Consider the following 15,344-nt stretch of genomic DNA (forward strand, 5'->3'; position numbering starts at 1 on the left):
AGGAAGACCTCCACTCCGTTGGAAGGACCAGGTGGAGAAGGACCTGGGTTCGCTTGCAATCTCCAATTGGCGCCACCTTGCGAAAAGACGAAACGACTGTCGCGCTGTTGTTAACTCGGCTATAACCGCGTAAGCGGTTTCCACGCCAGTAAAGAAGAAGAATTTAAAGAAAAGACAATTCTCGCTTGTGCCAGTTTAAACACCGTAGTAAGCTTAACGGAGCCTTAGAGCGACCTTCTTAGCAATGCACTCGGCAATATACACGGATGCAGGGCATTAACTATTGTTGGTGTATAGTAGTTTGCAATGCTTCGCAGAGCCGATAAGAGCCGCTCATTGGGCACGTTCAAGCTTTCTAGCGGTGAGTTCAACTTTTCAAACGCCCTTCGCCAGGCGAATACACCATAGACATTATTGGCTTGCCTACGGTTTCAGGCATTTTGCCTTATGAATAGGTTGAAGGCGTGAGCCGCCGAATGAAGAGAGAGGAACGTCTGGAATTTATACTTTCTGAAAGGTAAAATCATTCTGGTTTTATCTGTTTTGATGGCTTGACCGCTTTTATTTGCCAGTTGGATTCTAGGCAGAGATACTCATGGGCTAGCTTGTAGACGGTGGTTAGAAATATGCATTTCACCATAGGAGCTACGTCGTCAAGGTTGGCTGTCACACGACAACCTTATTCTTCAAGCTTTATTAGTAGTTCATTAACCAACAAAATCCAGCGCAGTAAGGAAAGTATCCCATCCTTGTTAACCCACTTTGCTGTGACCATTCTGTCGCATAAAAAGTTTATAAACGCAGTGCTTGAGATTCGAGTCGAGGAATAAGACCTTCGGCTCCAGCCGTACAAAAAAAAAAAAAAAAAATTAAAATACTTGTATTGGTTGTCAAAAAAGTCTTGCGGTAATTTCGCTAGTTGGCGCTGAAAGCGCGTAGCTCTAGTTTTATTCGTCGAATCGGATCATGCTATACCTTTTTGGAAAGCTCATTTCACGCGCTAACACGTGTTTGATTGATTGTCGTTTCTTGTAAGTCGTTCGTGACTTATAGCGTCGCAAACATGGAGCAAAATAAAGAGAAAATACGGCATATCTTACAGTACTACTACGATAAAGGCAAAAATGCATCTCAAGCCGCCAATAAAATTTGTGCAGTTTATGGACCCGATACAGTTTCCATTTCCACCGCACAACGATAGTTTCAACGTTTTCGTTCTGGTGTAGAGGTGGTCGAAGATGCGCCACGCTCCGGAAGGCCTGTCGTCCAAAATTGCGATAAAATCGCTGAATTGGTCGAAAGAGACCGGCATAGTAGCAGCCGTAGCATCGGTCAAGAGCTGGGCATGAGTCATCAAAAATTCATTTCAATTTCAATAAAAAAAAAAGAATTCAATAAAAATACCGCAAGACTTTTTTGACAACCCATTATATAAAAGAGTTTATAAAAAACCAAATGCAAAATTTATCAATCGAAATAATTAAAATTAAAAAGAATTTTTTAGTTAAAAAAAATCAAATTAACATTATTAATTCAAAACAGAAAATAAAATACAAAATTTAACGGAGAGCAAAAAAAAAAAAAAAAACACAGGCAAATAACTGTGTAAACAACGAGCGAAAATTGGGTTGCCAGCCTCTCCACGGATACAAAAAAAACAATAACAGCAAAGTATGTAATCCAAATCATATGCGTATGTATGTATGTGTATATATATATTTATTCTCAGTTTTTTGCCCACTACTTCCGTCAATTCGACGTTATTATTCATGCCACATGAATATTACATGCCGCTCGACTCGCCTATCACTACTCCGATACCGCAGCGCACTTTTCATGCGCCAAATCATCCACATTTTTTGCACCACTTTACTCCACCCTCCGTACACAGTTTGTCGGCCCACTATTGCTCGATTTCCTCGGATGTTCGCAGTAAATGGCCATGGCCTGCAATATTGCGGGTATTTGCAATGCAATGCAACAACTGTAAATAGAATTTTAAGTACCCGTCAAGTGCCATATTCACACCCCCACAAAATCGCCCCCACAACTTTCGCTTTAATTCCCCCCTACGGCACACACTACTCGTATATACACTAGTAGATAACAGTTCCACTGGTGATATCATTGTTGCTGTTTGAGAATCGGAAGCGTTTGTTTTACTGCCGAAAAGTGTTTTCGGTTGTCACTTCTTATTTTCACGCTTTACGCTCAGCTTGGCGTTATGATAACCGACTGTTGGGAGAGTGTCGCAAAAAGTGGTTCCAACATTCTTTAAATATTTTCCGCTAATATATAATGAGTTTTCATAAATAAGTTTACGCAAAGAATTCGATTTGCATCCGTAGTATTGTTTTAGGGTGAACGCAGCGAGCAGCTTTGTAGAAACGGGGAGTTAACATTACCGCAAGGCACTCTACATATATTCTATAAGTTTGTTGGTAGATATTCGTTTCCCCTCTTTTGTAAATGCAATTAATTCCACCCTTTTGACATTTGACTTGATTCCGCATTGATTGAGGTGAAGCGCTCCCCCAGCTGGTGACTTTGAAGATATAAATATCAATATACATACATACTATATGGATGCCAAGCAGATGTTTCATGTGGTGCTCAAACACGTAAATACTATACATGTTTATCAGTTCTATTTAGGGAAACTCACTGTGTGAACTTAGAGATCATTTCTGTTGAATATAATAATAAATTTGAGTAATTTTTTCCGGAAATTTGTATTTTTAAGAATTCGATAACAAAACTCTCTGAGTCGAACTTCAATTAAATTGGTACATGCTCTGTTTCTCCTCTTCTTTATCTCTTTGTCTGTCTCTCACTCTCTCTCTCTCTCTCTCTCTCTCTCTCTCTCTCTCTCCGTCTCGTACAAAATAACATAATAGGGTTTATTCGAGTTTAGAGACCAACTTTAAGCTTTCATTAAGCAGGTTTTCAGATACTTAATACTTATTTTGCCTAACCTTAACCTTTATATTAATATCCAAGTTTATTCACATTAAATTATGGTAACGATGAGATAAGTTGTCGTCGACGTCATCCAACGGTAGTCCCAGGAAACGTCCCGCTTCGACGGGGTCGGACCAAAGAAGAAGGGTGTCAGATGAGTGGGTTAGTAGGGCTATGCAAAGAGGTGGCCAATATCAAACGGGGCTCATTGCACGCTGGACATATATTCGTTATGTCTGGGTCTATTCTGGATAAGTAGGATCAGCTAAAGGCTAATCCTCGATATAGCTGAAAAAATATAAGCAATCTCATGAGAACCAAAGTTTAGCGAACATCGAGGAAGAACTGGATCTGGAACTGGGAAAATCGCGTTTTCAGTCTGTTGAGATAGTAAGCTTGTATAAGTAAAAATCAGGCGTCAACTTTCCGTTCAGCCATGACTAAAATGATATCGCTGTTGTGTACTCGAAAATACTGCCAAGCTCTCCCTTGAAGCACTTTACTATTTACTCTAAACAAAGTATATTAAGTTTGCCTCTGTTTTTGAGATATCTATCTGTAATTTTGCACACATCGTTTTCTCTCGAGAAACTAATCATTTTAGTCCCGCTGCTTCCTTCGAAATCCATAAAATTTTGTAGGGAAACTCTCAGCCTTTTTAATAATTATAATTTGATAAATAATAATATTAAAATTTTTTTTTTGCAGATTTTTACCAGAATCCATGAAAATCTTAACGGAGATTATACAGGTAAGGTAGAAAAGTGATTTAATCAGTGTGAATTTCGCAAGCTATTTATACTCACACTCGAGTGAATGTTTATAGTAAAAAGTTAACAAGAAAAGAAAGAAAGAAGAAAAGTTAACAAGAACTCACGCTCAATAAAATTGTAAATCCGAACTTGTTTGACCTAAACTCAAAGGCAAAAGAGCTCAAGAGAAGTTAAGAGCATGCTAATCAGGTTAAAGCAGCTTGATCCTGACAAAATATGAATTTCGTTTAAGGTCTACGGTTCAGTCACACAGAAGTTTTTACACCGCCTTGATCGGATATAAACTATGATGCTTTTAGTACTGACTTTCGTCCAAAACATGTAGCAGTTCTTTTCACAGAAATACTATGTCAAGAATTCTAAGTGTAGCAATTTCATACATCGATAGTTAGTTGACTATAATGGCTATAACCTTCCTCTGAATACCAGAATGATCGAAAGCAAGCTTTGCCATTTCATAACGGATTTTTTCAATTTTTTTTTACTAAGCTCCCTGGCAAGTAAAGCGCCGACCATTAAATCGGTAGTACTGAAATTAATATTTGCAAGGCATTCCAAAAAAAGGTCTACAAAGGTCCAGGCGTTCTCAGCTTTCATAGCTGTATTAAGATTTTTTATAATAGTAGAGTCTGGCTATTGCAGTCTAGAGTGGTACATTCCCGAACATTTTCCCTACAATAAACTGCTATTGCAATAATGGAGTAACACAGTTTCTTCAAGTTCGTTCTTAGGTTTTCTTAAAGCGTGATTAGGGGAGGATAGAAGTAACAATAGTCCAAAACCAAAGCAAAAATATTGGAATGACGCATTTGGCAAAGTGTGTCGGTAGGCTTCTTTAGGGCGATGTTTAGGAGGATCATTTATCCATCTATGATGAGCTATTCATAGATATCCACTTTTTTGGATAACTCTCCATTTTTTTTTTTATTCAACGGAGGGTTTTCACATTAGAATAATTCTTCTTCTTAATTGGCGTAGACACCGCTTACGCGATTTACGTCGTTTCTTCTTTTCGCTACGTGGCGCCAATTGGATATTCCAAGCGAAGCCAGGTCCTTCTCCACTTGGTCCTTCCAACGGAGTGGAGGTCTTCCTCTTCCTCTGCTTCCCCCGGCGGGTACTGCGTCGAATACTTTCAGAGCTGGAGTGTTTTCGTCCATCCGGACAACATGACCTAGCCAGCGTAGCCGCTGTCTTTTAATTCGCTGAACTATGTCGATGTCGTCGTATATCTCGTACAGCTCATCGTTCCATCGAATGCGATATTCGCCGTGGCTAACGCGCAAAGGACCATAAATCTTTCGCAGAACTTTTCTCTCGAAAACTCGCAACGTCGACTCATCCGTTGTTGACATCGTCCAAGACTCTGCACCATATAGCAGGACGGGAATTATGAGTGACTTATAGAGTTTGGTTTTTGTTTGTCGAGAGAGGACTTTGCTTCTCAATTGCCTACTCAGTCCGAAGTAGCACCTGTTGGCAAGAGATATCCTGCGTTGGATTTCTAGGCTGACATTGTTGGTGGTGTTTACGCTGGTTCCAAGATAGACGAAATTATCTACAACTTCAAAGTTATGACTGTCAACAGTGAAGTGAGTGCCAAGTCGCGAGCGCGACGACTGTTTGTTTGATGACAGGAGATATTTCGTCTTGCCCTCGTTCACTGCCAGACCCATTTGTTTTGCTTCCTTGTCCAGTCTGGAGAAAGCAGAACTAACGGCGCGGGTGTTAAGGCCGATGATATCAATATCATCGGCATACGCCAGCAGCTGTACACTCTTATAGAAGATGGTACCTTCTCTATTTAGTTCTGCGGCTCGAACTATTTTCTCCAGAAGCAGGTTGAAAAAGTCGCACGATAGGGAATCGCCTTGTCTGAAACCTCGTTTGGTATCGAACGGCTCGGAGAGGTCCTTCCCGATTCTGACGGAGCTTTTGGTGTTGCTCAACGTCAGCTTACACAGCCGTATTAGTTTTGCGGGGATACCAAATTCAGACATCGCGGCATAAAGGCAGCTCCTTTTCGTGCTGTCGAAAGCAGCTTTGAAATCGGCGAAGAGGTGGTGCGTGTCGATTCTCCTTTCACGGGTCTTTTCCAAGATTTGGCGCATGGTGAATATCTTGTCGGTTGTTGATTTAGAATAATTACTGTAGCTAAAAAGTAGAGCTCTAATTTTTGTAAATTTTTCTTGACGTCAAAAACTTTGCAAGGTCAGTAAGGATATATATATGTACATGACTCTGAATTTCATTTCAATTCTTAGTGGAGCCAGTTTTTCTACTGCTGAGCAAAATGAATGTCTTGACAAAATCAAACGGTCGGGTTTAGAAAATTTCAATGCTTAACAGTTACTCAGAAAATACCTACAACTTTGAAACGTTTTAGGCTAAAATAAGAGGACACACATGCAATAGGATAAACAGCTCGGCTAATTGACCAGAAAAGATCTATGTGAACATTATATACCAAGGGGTATTTGAAATGAGATGTGGTACTCACCCACCTTGTCAAAAAGTTCCCGTAATATAGAGTTCGCAAGGCGTTTGCTGAGAGTTTTTGATAGCTCGATGTTTGATAGTTTGATGTTCAACGGCGGAGACCCTATTAAATATACATATGTATATTATACCAATTACCAGCTTGAAGAGCTGAGTCGACTCATGTCCTTTCGTATGTATGGTATGCATATAGGGGAATTAGTTCTACAGTTTTTAAGATATCGATCTGAATTTTTTCACACATTCTTTTTTCTCTCTGAATTTGCTCATTTGTGGGAGCCGCCAATATCGGTCTTTCTAACCGCGTTTTAGATTTTTCGTAGAATTCTCCAACTAGTTGGGTACATACTATAAAAATTTAGTTTGTAAAGAAAACTTATTATTGTTGTTGTAATGGTTATTTAGTCACCGTTACGGTGGCAAGGTTCAGATAATTTGGGCGGGTGGTTTAGGTGTTTATGGCTCCACTCTGAATAACGGTCAGTGCATGTCTAAAGTTAGTTTCGTCTGAACTCTGGTCGACGTATTCTCTGTCTTATGTCATCGAACTAGTTGAGAAAAGACCTCTTGATGCTCCTAGGTAGCAGTTGCGCTTCAAGCAGGTGACCACAGGGCTGATTTCTAAAAACACCCGAGTAGAAACTGTTTGGAGAGGAGTTCATTACGTTCCTGAACTGGGAGCATACAGGCCTCACTGTGTAGATGTTCGATAGAAGACATCAAGAGGTATAACGTTATAGTCCGGAGTGCAGTGTTCTGGCATGTCTAAAGTTTCCATGTTTGCGTTTCACTGCATCCAGCCGACGATATTAGTTCGGCGCAGTTAAGCATCGGCCGGCCGATTGCCTTGTCATACCTCTCGCTTTTCTAACCTACAAAAAAAACTATTTACCTTGTGTTATTTCAATCTAAACTACTATGCAAACGATAATTAAAAATTCCAAACACGTTGTTCTATTGCCATTACTTTACTCGTTTCATTTTTTCAAACCAAAATCTTGCACCAACAACAACTGTGTGGAATGCAAAATATGAATTACACAAACAAAATTTATAAGGAATTTTGAATTAATTTGCTAAGTGCCTCAATGAATATTGTAAAATTTATGATGTCGCCACCAAAACCTCTATAAATATATGTAAATAATGAAACAGCAGCAACAATAATGCATATATGTACATATATATGTATGTAAATAGCGGCGGCTCCTAGCTGGTGTGCGTGTGTAAAACTGATTGATTCATTGCAAAAATATCAGATATTGCATATTGCATATTTATATGAATGAATATTTGTTGTTGGTACATATGTACATATTTGTGTGTGCTGATATGAATGAACGAGCGATTGCATGAATTGATCGCGCTGATGTGTTGCGGCTTACGGATCATTCGACGCGTGTTCGCTGATGCAATTTGTTCATAACAATTTATATAAAGATTTTGTTGCACTGAGCTGATTCATGATAGATATGTGTTGTAATTGTAATATATACATATATGTATGTATATATACTGAGTAGAGATTTGGACTCAAAATCGATTTCACTGCAAATTTTGCATGTAATTACATTTCCTGGGTGCTCGTCCCCAATTCACTACAGCGGCAGCCGAAGTGTACGTGAAATTGCACATAGCTGTACTATTTACACAAGTGAGGTTATGTACAAGTGTAGTATATTTAGCGCAGTTAGCTTTCAAGTGTATAAGTGGAGTTTCAGTTGAGTTTACTGAAGAACAAGAAGGAGTTTTTTCTACGATTCTCTCACTAATACAATAGTTTTCGAGCGTTTATCGAAAAACCATAACCGAATCGATACTATTATTTTTTTTTAGATTGGTAAAACCTTTTTTTTATGATCTGGAAACAAATTCAACAACGAGTTTGCTCGAAAATTAAAAAATTGAAGTGTTCTACGGAGTCTACTTTATACCAAACACCAATATTTGAATGAACAAAGTATTCGAGAAGGTCATGAATTCATGGCAAACTCAAGCGAGTCGTCCAGTCACCTCTATTAATGGCGAAAACATCGAAAGAGTTAAAGAAACACTGCATGAAAATCGCCATGTTGGCTTCAGAGAGCCAGCAGAGGCTCTTAACATTTATTATGGATCGACCCAACATATTTTGGTTAATTTGTTGTTTATGAAAAGTGTCAATGCTAGTCTTGTACCAGAAACCTGAAATTTGAAACTAAATCGTGTAGAGGTGGCAAAAGAGACGCTTGAGAACGTAGCTGAGGATCCTACATTCATAAAACGAGTCACTACTGGTGACGAGGCGTGGTTTGACGAACATGTTGTCGAAACTGTCCAACAATCTAACGAATGACGCTCCAAAGATCAAGATGAAGAGTTTTCTTTGATAACCGCATAATATCAGAAATACATACATATGTATATACAAGGGCCTCGACCGTGAAGCCACCGCTGCTAGGAAAAAGCTTTTCCAAAGTTTGCGAAAATCGCTCGTGCCAGATTTGAGCTTAGACCCACTGGAACTTGCTTATGAGACAAAGTGAGTTTTACTATATAAAAAATTGCTTATGTTTCTTATTAAAAAAAAAATGGTTGAATAAAATCTGAAGTGCATCTACTTAGTACGTTGAAGGGTCTTCCTTCTGCTCTTTTTATTTTCTCTCCGAACCACCATATAAATACTGTGGCAAACTTTCTTTCTTCATTATCATACTCTATTTTTACAGTTTATGTTGTAATTAAGGGACGTACTTTCTTCAACGCGGTGCCGAAAAGCCTGCTATACTTACCAAAATGCTTATATAGTAAATACTCTTACTCCAGTTAAAGCATAATACGGGTAAAAATTTTTTTTCGTCAGTGCTTTATTGAAGCTCCAACAAAGCTCATTCGCCCAAGTCCCATCGAGGTCAATTTAAATGTCTTGAAAACCTTCTAATGAGCCTGAAAGATATGCATGAACAATATTATAATCTCAAAAGTAAATATAACCGATGGAAGCGACACGTTACCACGATAGTGGGGTCTAAGTAACCGGAACATTCATCAATTCTATCTCGGCAGTTCTGTTTTAATTTTATATCTACTTCATCCAAGCAGAGCTTGTAAGTTCTAGATACCACTCTTTGGATCAGCTTGATACTTAAAAACCTTCAAAGGCTTGATCAGAAGACATATTCTCTAATCAATGTAGTAAGGGTTTTCTTTTTAAGCACTGCCTTATGACCTCAAACTAAGATATTGTCAGCTGTGAAGTGTCTTATGGTTGCACTATCCTGAATCAATGATTTTTGAATGATAATGGCTTTAATCTAGTTTAAGTGTCGTCGTAAACGGTTTGATCCACACCTCTCGCTAGTTTTTATAACGTTATAATTTCTAGAGTCAATGATATTCATTCGATAACGTGTAGCAATTGACTTTTAAAGGTTAATTAAACATTGAAGACATGACATCCAGAAAGGATAAGATGTAGTTTTTGAGTTCAAACGACCTTCCTTTAATCGCGCTTCCATCATAGCTGGTGCAAAACTCATAGCTCTTAGCCAGTTTTATTGATATTTAAAAGATTATTTTACCAAATATCACATCAATATAAAAGGTCTACTAAACAACTCGCTTTGTATAAGTGGGTTTAGCCAGAAATGCGTTCGAAAGATAAAATTTTGTTCCAAAAAACTTTTCAGACAGTTTCGAGATTGGCTGACTCCGTATTGTTTGAGCACGTGTCAATGACGGTAACCTGCTTGAAGCGGAATCGCCTTCTAGGAACATCAAGAGGTGCTTTTTCACCTACGTCGGCGACATAAGACACTACGCCGGCCAGACTTCGGACGCAACTAAACTCACACATGCACTGACCGCTATTCACAGTTCTCCTTCTCAGTGAATAGCGTACTGGGAGTTAAACCACCACCCAGACGACGAGCTCGAGTTGTCGCGAGAATCGAGAGTGACATTTGCGCATCTTACTTCTTCATACTGTGCCAACGAGTCCCGGCATGACTTTAACCACCTCTTTGCATGTCCAGCTAATCCTATACATCTGTCACTCCTCGCCTTATGGTCCGGCCAAGTCGAATCAGCACGTTTCCTGGGCCTACCGTTGGATGACCTCGCTTTGAAATGCACACCTATACAGACAACAACGGTACCTCTATAAGAAGCAATGGTCAAGAAGCGATCAAACTCGGTAAATAGAAGTTATCTGCCTTTTTTCCAATTCCGATCGCTTAAGAAAGTTTTTGTTTACTATTAAAACTTCACTACAGTGGTCATGGTCAATATTGTTTCTTTGTAGAAGCTACGGGCTTACAATTTATTTGGGTCGGTCCCCATGTACTTCCAACTGTAGAAGATAGCTTTGTAATTACATATTTCTTCCACGTTTCCAGTTAACGCTACTAATAAAAGGTTAAAGCTTCCAATAGCCCTTGCCATCCATGAATTAGACATCTCGGCAGCATGTTCTAAAACTAGTTTGGGAGTGTTTTGTAAGACTATAACAACAACCACGACTATGTGCTTCTACTTTGCATCTATCTATCGTTTATTTGATAGCTCCTCGGCAAATTTAGTACCCCCTTAACCCGCTTTATATTTCTCGGCACTAAATTCGTTGCTTTCGGACATTAATGCTTTGATCAACGTTCGCTTACACCCCGGTGGCCCCATATTCCTTGTCTGTCACTCAGCAGCGCTTGCTGCTCCCTCTAAGCCAGTTATTTATTTGTGTCACAGCACCGTTAGCAACAAGTGTATCAAGTCCAAATGTAATGACACAAATCAGCGTCTAGCTAAATGGGTCACCGATTTGCAAATGCGGCATATGTTTGTTCGTTTGTCACTCGTCTATGCGCCTGCAACACACTGTCACATTGCCGCTTTTAGTTAGATTATTGAGTTTGCGTTGCAATTCTGAGCGGTTGACCGAACAAGTTTTCGGCCATTGCGCCACTTTACAATTAAATGCACAGATATATATTTATATTATACATATATAACTATGCTATATATAATGTATATATGTAAATGTATGTATATCTGCACAAAATCATTGAATGGACATTGTCTTGGCATTAAACAGTGGCAGCACGAAAATGGGTTAACTGAGAGCCATCAGTTGGGTTAATAAATTTTTCCATGCCAGCTATATTAGCTTGTCAACTATTGGCAACAACAAACGTACATATGTATGCAAGTGTATACATACATATGTATGTATATAGCTGTATTATATATCTAAGTGGCAAATACTTGCTGCTTTGGCTTTGGCTTTGTGGCAGCTTTGTGCTCCAATTTCCGCAAAACCGTAAAACGAAATGTCGCCTTTACAAACACGCTATTGAGTTGTCAATATTTTTTGTTGCGATTTTTCCTCTTCTTCTTCATGCTCAATGTTTATACCCTGAATGCCTATGAGAAAACGCCAGAGGTCCCATAAATTATATATAAAAATGATCAGCATGACGAGCATCGTCTATTTAGTCACATCCGACCCTATGTGTATCCCAAATTGTTTGAAATATGGCTCTGAAATTTTGCGAATGCGCTTTTCTCCCCTAAAAGCTAATAATTTGTCGGAACCGCCGATATCGGACCACTACACCATATAGCTTCCATACAAATTGTACGATCGAAATAAAGTGCTTGTATGGAAAACTTTTTCATTTGACGAGATATGCTCAGGAAATTTGGCGTGGGTTATTGTCTCAGGCAATAGTGCAATAGTGCGAATCCAAATTCAGTACTTGCATGGAAAAATTCTTTATTGGGCAGCATATTCTCACTAAATTTAGCATAGTTCATTATCCGAGACATATGCCAAAACCTCCGAAGAAATCGTTCAGATCGTATCACTATAGCATATAGCTGCCTTACACACTAACCGATCAAAATCAAGAGAACGATTTTTTATACCCTTTTATGCTATAAAAAAAAGCAACTGTGTAGGGTATTGACGTTTTTTCTAGTTTTTCTTACAATTCGAAGCAATTAAGTAGAGCATAAAACGCTTGCCAGCGGCTGACAGTTTAATTTTATTAAGCGTCTTTTTTCACTTTCTTGGTTTCCTTTTGTTTTTGTGCTCAATTTTATTATAAGTTTAATTTTTATGTTGATTGCCACATTTATGTTTATGGCGTTAAGTTTGGCGCGTTTTGCTTCAGAGTTGCTTTATTTCGCACAAAACAAAACAATGCAGCGCTGCGTTTGGTGTTTTTGCGCACGCGCTTAATGCCATAAATGTGCGCTGTCGCGGCTGCGCCAATTTGTAGACAGTCGACAGCGTGCCAATCAGCCATTGTGCAATAATAAAGTGATTACTTTGGATTATTCAAGCGAATTGGCTTTGCATGATAATTACTTTTGTAGGCAGGTGTTAGAAGACAAGACAATTGATTTGAAAAAGAAGTTGATAAAAAAATTTAAATTTCAATTGGGTATAGAATTTAGCAAGGTTGGATAAATCAACGTAGCGTGCTCCATACAGTATTTTCTAAAAAACTAAAACTAAAATGTACGAAAATAAATTACTTAACTCCACGATTTCATTTCTGCGACAGATTCGGCTGATTTCATAGCAATGAAGGCCTCACTGCCGTTTTCAAACTCCATTTCCAGTATGACTTGTTCAATATTTCCATTTAACGAGGCGGAATCCGATTAATAACAAGGCCTCTCAAGAAAAGTCTATATTGGTTCAAAAGACTGATTTCCAAGTGTGCAACGTTGGTCCATCATTACAAATGGTCATCTAGGCCCTTGTATGCAATTTTCATTCAAAAAAATCATTATAGAGCTCATTAGAGCTCTTATGTGTCAAAATTTAATTTTGTATAGCTGGTGAAAAGCGCAAAAACTCTAAGATTAAAAAAATAACAATATTTTATAAATTCCGTACAAAGGACCGTTTCAGTTAAACGTGATAAACTTGAACAGCTCACCTAGAAACTAGATATAGTAGAAAAAATACAAGGTGTGTTCCAAAGTAAACAGGACTTTTTGAATTTAGCGTCATCTATATGTCGACTGGTGCGTTAGAATCTGCTATCTTTATCGATGGTCCAGTGAGAATTTCATGACAGTTCATTAATTGGAAGTGAAGTTATTGCGTTTTAAGTGTCAGTATGTTTGTGTTATCGGTGCGAAAATGAGCTTCGAACAAACAGCCAACATTAAATTTTGTTTTAAAATAGGTAAAACTTTTACCGAAACCTTTCAATTGATGGAACAAGTTTATGGCGCTGATTGTCTATCTCGTAGCAGAGTGCACGAGTGGTTTAAACGTTTTCAAATGGTCGTGAGAACATAAATGACGATCAACTTGTGGGCCAATCAAAATCCGGTGGCCGTGATCACCGGAAATTCCATCGAAACTGTGCGTGAATTCATAAATAATCAGCCGAAATCATCATTGAAATTCATGGAAATGGAATTGAACATCTCCAAAACATCGATTTATCGCATTTTGACCGAACATTTGGACTTGCGAAAGGTGTGTGCACGGTTTGTTCCGCATAAATTGACTAACGACCAAAAATTGCTCAGAATCCCACATTCGATCGACGCCTGTGACCGATTATTTGACCAAAAATCACATTTTAACCATTAACCACTCCCCGTATTCACCTGATATGGCACCGTGCGACTTCTTCCTTTTCGGAAAAATGCATTTGCCCCTAAAAAGAAAGCGTTATGCAGACGTAGAGACCACTCAAAAGGCTTGCACCGGCATACTGGCGGCCATACCGGCCAACGAGCTAAAACACTCGTTCGACATGCTTTTGGACCATGCAAAAAGCTGTATTGAAGCAGAAGGAGACTATTTCGAATAAAATAAATTGATTTTGCCGAATAAACCATTTGTTCTGTTTTTTTTTAAGTCCTGTTTACTTTGGAACGCACCTTGTATGTCTAAACGATAATATTTTTTTATAAAGAGTGACATATTTCGAGGTTCGCAACTTTTTTGCAGATAAATCAAGAAACTTCAAATTTAATGGGGAATGTTTATTATCATTCGAAAGAACGTTCTTTGGCATTAATTTTTTAAAGATTATCTCTTTCAAATCTTGTCCGCGGCTACGTCTCAAATAGTCCATCCGTTGAATTAAATTTTCGATGACTCATCCGAGCATTTTGACTGGTAATTGGCGAATGATACGCGTCATGATCACATTGATCGATGCGATGTGTGGGAAGTGACGTCGTTTTGTTGAAACAAAATGTCGCCGAGATCACGAGCTACAATTTAGCTATCAAATAGTCGGTTATCATGGCGCGATAACGGCCGCCAATGACGGTTATATTCTCACCGGCATCATTTTTGAAACAAAACCAAACAAAACCGTTATTTTTCTGGATGAAGTGACAGGTTTTGAATCTCTTCAGTTTGCTCCTCGTCTCAAATGCGGCAATTTTGCTTCTTTAAATACCCATGGCGTCAAATGTGGGCCTCATCGCTGAACAAAATTTAGCTCGAAAACATCGGATCTTCTTGCGAGCTGCTTCAGTTTTTGTAAAAGCTGTATTTTTACGCCTTCAATTTAAGATTTATACGTAAAATGCGTCAAGTCGTTTCACACGACAGTCCGACTTGCTGCGAACGGCGCCGAATCAATTCTCCACAGTTTTTGGGTACACATTCAGCGAGGGCTGCTATATTTTCTTTACACAATAATGAATGCTGGGTCTCAAGATGGATGAATGGTGTTGCGAATAGTACGCTCAGTAGGCCGATTGTGGTGGCCATAAGTTGAGAGAAGTGCACGACACGAAGTACATTTCCTTACAGAGCGTGAATTTTCGTAAAAAAGTTGAACAATTTCTAAACGTTGTTCAGGCATAAGTTTTTCCGTGATGAAGTGCCAAACAATACTGAACAAAGTACTTCTACTTGGATCACCCGTTAGATCAGACATCACTGAAATCAGTAGTGGTTTCACTAAGTTTTGCTGAAATTGTCAAAGGTAGGAAAAAAGCTTAGACGTAAACACCTAGACACTTTCTTCGCTACTGTCCAGTTTTTACCTAACTGAGGTTGAACAATTTTTGTAGACATACCTTCCACAAAGTTAGCGATATGGCTGGGATTGATAGTGGTTGGAATAATAAATTTTTGGTAAGCTT

The 15,344-nt window shown here is 38.7% G+C and overlaps 1 protein-coding gene and 1 long non-coding RNA gene across 4 annotated transcripts in view; both read left to right on the top strand.

Annotated features, from left to right (window-relative positions):
• The window catches only part of LOC126753362 (GTPase-activating protein CdGAPr), a 236,670-nt gene that overhangs the window by 76,007 nt on the left and 145,319 nt on the right, over positions 1-15,344 (top strand). For all 3 annotated transcript variants that reach the window (XM_050464747.1, XM_050464752.1, XM_050464748.1), the window contains exon 2: positions 3,670-3,712. The gene's annotated coding sequence lies outside the window, so the exon portion shown is untranslated. The remainder of the gene's footprint in view (positions 1-3,669; positions 3,713-15,344) is intronic.
• The window catches only part of LOC126753405 (uncharacterized), a 155,519-nt gene continuing 153,972 nt past the window's right edge, over positions 13,798-15,344 (top strand). Inside the window, exon 1 of the long non-coding RNA XR_007666132.1 lies at positions 13,798-14,097. This is a non-coding gene — a long non-coding RNA (uncharacterized LOC126753405). The remainder of the gene's footprint in view (positions 14,098-15,344) is intronic.

Source organism: Bactrocera neohumeralis, chromosome 3, assembly GCF_024586455.1.
Source record: "Bactrocera neohumeralis isolate Rockhampton chromosome 3, APGP_CSIRO_Bneo_wtdbg2-racon-allhic-juicebox.fasta_v2, whole genome shotgun sequence".
Taxonomy (NCBI): Eukaryota; Metazoa; Arthropoda; class Insecta; order Diptera; family Tephritidae; genus Bactrocera; species Bactrocera neohumeralis.